Genomic DNA, 7,449 nt, shown 5'->3' with positions numbered 1-7,449 from the left:
AGCTCCAGGAAGCAGGGTATCCAATGTCTGAAAGAGGGGAAGGGAGTTCCCAGGTTGGCAGTGATTAAGAGCTCCAGACAATAGCTTCAATGACACTCAAGTACAGACCAGACCATACCATCAGAGGACTCAGCAGACGCCTCCAACAGCAAGAGACCATCTGATACATTCGACCTTGTGAAAAGTCATACGGAGAGGTTGTAGGGGTAGGAAAACTTAATCGTATGTACCAAGAAAATCAAGCAGGACTTCCCCGGCAGTCTAGCGGTTAAGAATCCAGCCTTCCAATGCAGGGGATGTGGGTTTGATCCCTGGGCAGGGAACTAAGATCCCACATGCTGTAGGGCAACTGAGTACCACAACTACTGAGGCTGAGCTCTCTACAGCCCGTGCTCTGCAATAGGAGGAGTCCACACACCACAATGAGAAAAACCCTGTGTGCCTCAAGACCCAGCACAGCCTTCCCTAAAAAAGAACAGAAACAATCAAAGTATCCTGCTATACTACCTAATTCAACAGTGAACAATATTTATATAATAAACAATGAATGCTAATTTAATAGAACCTTGTGAAATAATTGTTGTGAAGCAGTGGGGTGGGGGGTGAGGTGAGTAAGAAGGTCAAGGTCACACCACAAGTCAAAACAGGGAGCTGGGACTTTTAGGTGCCTTCATACTTGTCATCGTGTGCCCAGAGAAGCACTGTCTATTAGGGTGCGGTCAGGGTTTGTGGGGGGTGCAGAGTCCACCACAAGAGAACCAGTAGCATCCGTGTCTGTCTTCCCCCAGCAAAGGGGAAGCTGCTTTCGACACCTCTGTGGTCCTGCCACCAGCAGAGGGTGGAGGGTGGTGAGGCCCCTGCCCCAGGACTCTGGGTCCTCAGTTAGAAACCAGAATTGAGCAGTCGGCTCTGTTCCCAAGCTTATTGTGTTCAGATGGCCCCAGCCCAGTCACACTTGCCAGTGCCCAGCTGGGAACTGGGACCACAAAGACCACATCTGAATTTCGGCTGATACTCAGAAGCCTCTATTAGGACCCTCAGCTCAGAAACATGATGAAATCCCCTTCCTTATAGCCTCTGGAGAAAGCAGGGTAAGACTGCTGTTCTCATCAAGCATCTGAGACTGGGAGAACTTATCCCCTGAAGCCCAGATAACAGGTTGAGGGACCAGCCTGGAGAAGGGACATGGGAGACTGATGCCCAGCATAGCAGGCTCAGTGTTCCCTGCTCTCAGGAACTAAAGAGGTATGTTAGGTCAGAGAGAAGATATAGACCTCTGATCCTATTCCACCTATGACAGAAGAAGTTATTAGATATTTAGGGACCATTTACTTGTGTTCCCCTTCTGAGGATCATTGGCATTCATTTCATCTCGTTGTTTGCTTCAAGTCCTATTTGTGAGCCTTTAGCTGTGGTGTTCCTCTGCCAGTAGCGCCTTCCCCCAATCTGACTCCCACTTTTCTAGAAAAGGGTTTAGATGGTAAAGTCACAGGGCCAGGAGCCTGTAGCCTAGGGGAACTTCAGAATTGAAAGCCTAAACCCTATGACCCACCTCCTCTTCTGAGACGCCCACTATTGTTTCAGAATTGTGTAACTGAGTCTTTTTAATGGGACTGTAAACTCTCTGAGAACAAGAATTGTATTACGGTCAGCCAAGCTGTCTAACAAACAGGCCCAACAGGCAAAATTTCTACACAGTTGATGTTTATTTCCTGCTCAAGTGGCAGTCTTTGAAGTGTTACTCAGGGACCCAGGCTTCCTCTAGTTTGTGGCTTCACTTTTCCCTGGCTCCTCATCGTCATCTGTGTCCAGGTGACGGAAGCTGCCAAGAATGGAGGAGTGTTCCCAGGGGCTTTTTGTGGGTTAGGCCTGGCGCTAGAACACATCCCTTCTGCTCACGTTCCATCTGAGGAAACTGAGATGACCACATCAACCTGCAAGTGAGAACGAGACATGCAGTCTACCTGGGTGCCCAGCAAGGGTGTGGCCTCGGTAGACCAGCTCTTCTGCATTTCCCAACCCCCTTCCATGCTCCCTTCCCCTCCAGAGCCCAACACAGAGAGGGACCTTCAGAGGAAGTTCCAGAGAACTTGGTGAGGTTGGCCTGAGGCTGCCAGTGCTCTGTAGAGAGAAGAAGCTACTCATGTCAGGGATGAGCTCTACCTGAGGCTCCCTCACACCTGTACCTGTGAAGCCGCTCAGGTTGTGGGCCCTGCAGCAGCTGCGGTTGCTGAAGGCTGGTCTTGACATCCACAGAAACCTCGTCCTAGGCTCTTCCCACAGAGGTGACCTCTGTGCAGAAATCCATGCCATGTGCCAGGCAGATGGGCCTCAGGAACCCCTTGAGCTGCCACTGTGTGAGGAAACTTGGGTCTTTGGTCATGACCTGGGCAATGTGGAAGGTGAGGATGCCCTTGAACAGAGTGGTTTCAGTGGAGCGGCAGCGACAAGAGACAAACTAAGGGCTTAAGGAAAGAACACAGGTAAATGCGCTGGAAGTTAATTTTCACAATTAATTAGAAAAAACAGGGCTGAAAGTGTGTGTCACAACACACACACTCATAAACACACATGTGCATGCACAAATGTGCCTGGACCAGGTACCCCTCTCCAGAATGCCTGCTTTCCACTATTGCTATCTCAGCCCCATCTTTCCCCTTTTTCATTCCCCCCGAGAAGCAGTTGGCTTGGGATTCAGGTACCTCAGTGTTGCAACGTGACTGCAGGCTGTGCAGTGAAGAAAGACTCCTTTTCAGATGCCCTACCTTCAAAATAGATCTTCACCCCCACCGTAGCCAGTACTATGGGCCAAGTGACCACTGTGTCCTGCTGGGACCAGGGTCCCTGTCTACTCACTGACCCCCTGACCTCACCTTTGCCCACCTAACTTCATCATCCACACAGCTGCCCTTGTGATCTTACAAAATTATCAAAGTGATGGTTTACACCTTCCATTGGCTTCCATATCCCCACCTCTATTCTCTTCTCCTGCTCCATATTCTTCACAGCCATTCATTCTACCTGTAATCATATTTATTTTTATTCATTTCATTTGGCTATTTTCTCTTTCCCTGGAAGCTGAGGTCTGTAAGAGTGGGCCTTTGTCCTCTCCACTTCTGTGCTGTGGCGCCTTAGGCATGCTGGTATTTTATCAAAGACATGCAGTTTCCTTAAGCCTCAGTTTCCTCAGCTATCAAAGGGGAACGATAAATTCTGTGTGCTTCACCTCATCCGGGATTGTGGAGATTAAATGAGAAGGCAGAGCAGACCCTGAGGTCTGCGGCATCAGCGATGCTGCTGGATCCTGGTTAAGCCTGCTGCCTGAGAATTCTAATTCTGCAGGGTGCTTTCCTGTCATCACAAGCCCCTTCTGAGGTCAAACCATGACGTCTTCACCAGAAACAATAGCCCCAGCGCTCCTCCCAGTTGAGAAACCTGGGACTCTATTGAAAATAAATTAGTAATGCCTCACTCTCATTGAAAAAAAAGTCTCAGGGAGATTTACAATTTTCTTTTTTCTAAGTGTACAGAACAACATAAATCAAAAGGAGCAATGGTCTACCTTGCGTTTTGACTACTTTGACCCTCTTCAACCTCTGCCAATTTTTATCTCATTTTTGTTTAACTTTATACATCAGAGTTTAATTTGAGAACTGGTCGAGAAGACAGTGATGTATAGGTTACATCAAGTGCAGCTGAAATTACCCTGTCCCTGGGGACTTTGGACTGAAGGGAGGGTCCCTGTCCTCTTTCAGGAAGTAGAAGAGGAATGGTAGACTTTGCCCCTTGAACCCAGCCCCCCTCCACCCAGCTGGCTTCAGCGATGCCTCTTGTTTATTGATCCGGCCAGGTTTGAGGCGCTCGCAAGATTGCATCCATGCAGGGCTCAGGCTGCCCAGCTCGGTCCCAGGCTCAAATCACCAGCCACGGGGGACAATATCATTTTAGGAACCAGAGAAGGAGTTCTATCAGCATTGATTTTTCCTCTTCTTTAAAGTGTTATCTTCTCTAGGAAAGTGTGCCCAGCTGGCAGTGTAGTCTGGCCAAAGAGAATGCTGGCCTTGCTTCCCTGAATGTCCAGAGTGGGGCCTCACATCCCACAGATTACTCGGTAAGAATTGATGCTTGAATGAATGAATGAGTTGTGTTCTGCTTCCTCTTTACGACTGGTGTTCTAGCAGCCTCATAATAGGGTTTCTCTGGTGGCTCAGATAGTAAAGAATCTGCCTAAATGCGGGAGACCTGGGTTCAATCGCAGGTTGGGAAGATGCCCTGAAGAAGAGAATGGCAACCCACTCCAGTATTCTTGCCTGGAGAATTCCATGGACAGAGGAGCCTGGCGGGCTACAGTCCATAGGGTCACAAAAGAGTCAGACACAACTGAGCAACCTACACAAACACAAATGGATGAATTGGGTCACTGGCTTAAGAACTGGTGAGTGACTATTGGTCCTGGAAATTTCCTTACAGATGCTCGGGACCAGGGAGATCTTGAGATTGTCTCATCTGCCTCTCCTCTGTCATATCAATGTTCAGCAAGACAACCTGGCTGGGGGCTGGACAACTTCTACTAAACACCCTGAGGGACAAGCCACACAAGCAGTGACCCAAGGGTTAGCATTTTTTTTTTTTAATGTACATTTCCTTCACAGCCCTTATCACAGTTTGAAATTACAGACTTCCATAACTATTTGAGTAAAGTCTGTCTCCCCACTAGACCCTAAGAACACTGAAAAGTTCTGTAATTAATTCGCAAGAAAAGTCTGTCTGCTCACCTGTATTTCCAGGGCTGGGCACAAGGCTTAACATCTGGGAAGTGCTCAATAAATGTTTCTGAATGAATGAGTCCAAAACAAACCGGGCTGGGGAGATACTGTGGTGTATCATTAGCAAGGCAGGAAAGAGGTAAAAATGCCCAGGTAAGGTAGTCATATTACATGTAACCACCTGACCCACTGCCAACACAAAAGGCCAGTAAGGGGTATGAGGGAGGCATATGGTCGCTGGATTTGGGGACTAAGTTAAGATGCCAAGGACAGCAAGTTTCTCTGGAAGACTCCTTGTCTGGACCTGCACTGCCCCATCCAGTAGCTATTAGCTACTTGGGTGGCCACTGAGCACTTGAAACGTGGCTGATCTGAACTGAGATGTGTTGTAAATACAATACATACACCAGCTTTCAAAGGTTTACATGAAAAAAGAATACAAAAATCTATTACTAATCATTTTATATTGATTACATGTTGAAATGATACTTTGGGGGCTATGATTAGTTAAATAAAATATCTAATTGAATGAAGCGCACCTATTTATTTTGCTTCTTTTTAAATGGGGCTATAACAAAATGAATTGAGAAGGGCGTGGGTGCATAGCCGCAGAGCTGGAGGAGGGGGTGGGAACCAGTGCGAAATGGAGTGCATTGTGAGAAAATCACTTGTTTATTTAAATATTGTACTTATTAAAAAAAGAATCTGGATAAGAAATATGGGTATTTATAGTAATAATCAAAAAGGGGAAAGGGAATATATAAATTATATTAAAAAAAGGAAATTATTATAAGACACTTGAACAAAAAATTTACATCTTTAAAATATCTGGACTTCAACCTCAGAATGAGCGTATCTTTTAAAAGCTCTTGGAAAACACTTCCTTACTCTCTTTGTCTCCTTTCTTTATAAGGCATCTTTAAGTCCCTTTGGGAAACTTCTTATAAATGAGGATCTGCCTCTCAGGGGATTCCTCTGGTTAGGAAAGTGTTTTATTAAAAAATATATGTTTGCCGCAGAATGCTGAGCGATATAATTAGCTGGTCCCTTCTGTTTTATTTTAAAAGGCTGTATGGCCAAGTTCTAATTAAACATATTCTCAGGACATTTGAAATGTGAAGGTGCCTCAGAACTGGGCACTAAAATAAAGGAAGTGAAGGCTTGGGGGATGCAAGCTGGAATGCAGGCACTCTGGCCACAGTGTACCTAGCATTTAGCCTCATTTCTGTTCCTGGGCACACAGCTGCCATGACCCATAAGCCCGTCCCAGTTTACCATTGCTGGGACCCTGCCCTGAATCTGGGAGACAAAGAGTCCTGGGCTGGAATTCTGGGGTTCTGGGTGTGTGATAGGTCATCATGTCCAAAGTGAGAGCTTTTAAGGTCCCCACTAGCCCTGACATTCCGATTGTACATCTGGATATGTTTCTCTGGCTAGTTCTTGCCACATAGCATAGCAACATTCCAAATGCCCATACTTCATTTACTTTGTGAATCCAGGAATAAAATACAAGACCATGGATGGCTCATCCAAGAGAGGCAGTGCCACACCCTCATTTGCAAAATGAGTAGAGTGGTGCTCACGTATTCCCTCTTGAAAGTATTTCTTCTTGGAAATACTCTGTCTGCAAACAGCAGATGGGCTGGGAGCCCAGAGGAGTTGAGTTTAGAACAACCTCTTCTAAATTCTCCCACCTTGGCATCTGAGTAGTAACCCCACTCTTTGCAAAGCATTTACCCATCCATTAAACCCTCTTCAGAAGCAAACAGAACTCTCAGTCTTTGCTGCTGGGGACACAAAATGATAACATCCACTTTGGAAAACAGTTTGGCAGCTTCTTATAAAGTTGCACATGCTCTTACTGCGTGTGTGCATGCGTGTGTGTGTGTGTGTGTGTGCTCAGTCATGTCTGACTCTTTACGACCCCATGGACTGTGGCCTGCCAGGCTCCTTGTCCTTGGAATTTTTCCAGGCAAGAATACTGCCATGGATTGCCATTTCCTTCTCCAGGGGATCTTCCCAACCCAGGGATTGAACCTGAGTCTCCTGCGTCTTCTGCCTTGGCAGGCAGATTCTTTTACCACTGTGCCACCTAGGAAACTGGGACTCTTACCATAAAACCCAGAAATCCTACTCCTAAGCACTGGGATGCAAGAGAAATGAAGATTTATGTTCATACAAAACCTGTATGTCCAGGTATAGGAGCTTTATTCACAGTCACCCTAAACTGGGAACAACCCAATTAATTGTCCTTCAACAGATGCATGAATAAGCAAACTGTGGTCCATCTATACCAGCTGTTGAAAAACTCAACAACATGGATAAATCTCAAACACAGAGTGAAAGAAGCCAAACCCCAAAGGTAACCTACTGTATAACCCCATTTAGTACATCTTGGAGAAGGCAAAAGGGTGGGGTGAAGGACAGACCAGTGGTTTCTGGCACGGGCAGTGGCAATGAGGGGTAGGAGGATACTTTGACTATGAAAGAGTAGCACAAAGGAGAGTCTGGGGTGATGTGCCTGTGTGCCAAGTCTCTCCAGTCGTACCTACTCTGTGCGACCCCATGGACTGCAGCCCGCCAGACTTCTCTGTCCATGAGATTCTCCAGGCAAGAATACCTGAGAGGGCTGCCCCACCTCCTGGGATCTTCCTCACCCAGGGATTGAACCCACGTTTCTTAC

The 7,449-nt window shown here is 46.7% G+C and overlaps 1 long non-coding RNA gene across 1 annotated transcript; it reads right to left on the bottom strand.

The window, feature by feature from the left end:
• Positions 1-1,687: 1,687 nt before the first annotated feature.
• Positions 1,688-6,708, bottom strand: LOC123330453. The gene is made up of 2 exons (XR_006546416.2): positions 2,187-6,708; positions 1,688-1,934 (listed from the first exon to the last, which is right to left on the bottom strand). It is a non-coding gene; the product is annotated as an uncharacterized LOC123330453 (long non-coding RNA).
• Between the last annotated feature and the right edge of the window lie 741 nt (positions 6,709-7,449).

This window comes from Bubalus bubalis, chromosome 18, assembly GCF_019923935.1.
Source record: "Bubalus bubalis isolate 160015118507 breed Murrah chromosome 18, NDDB_SH_1, whole genome shotgun sequence".
Lineage (NCBI taxonomy): Eukaryota > Metazoa > Chordata > Mammalia > Artiodactyla > Bovidae > Bubalus > Bubalus bubalis.
The sequence above is the reverse complement of the archived record's forward strand: the minus strand, read 5'-3'. Positions and strand labels throughout refer to the sequence as shown.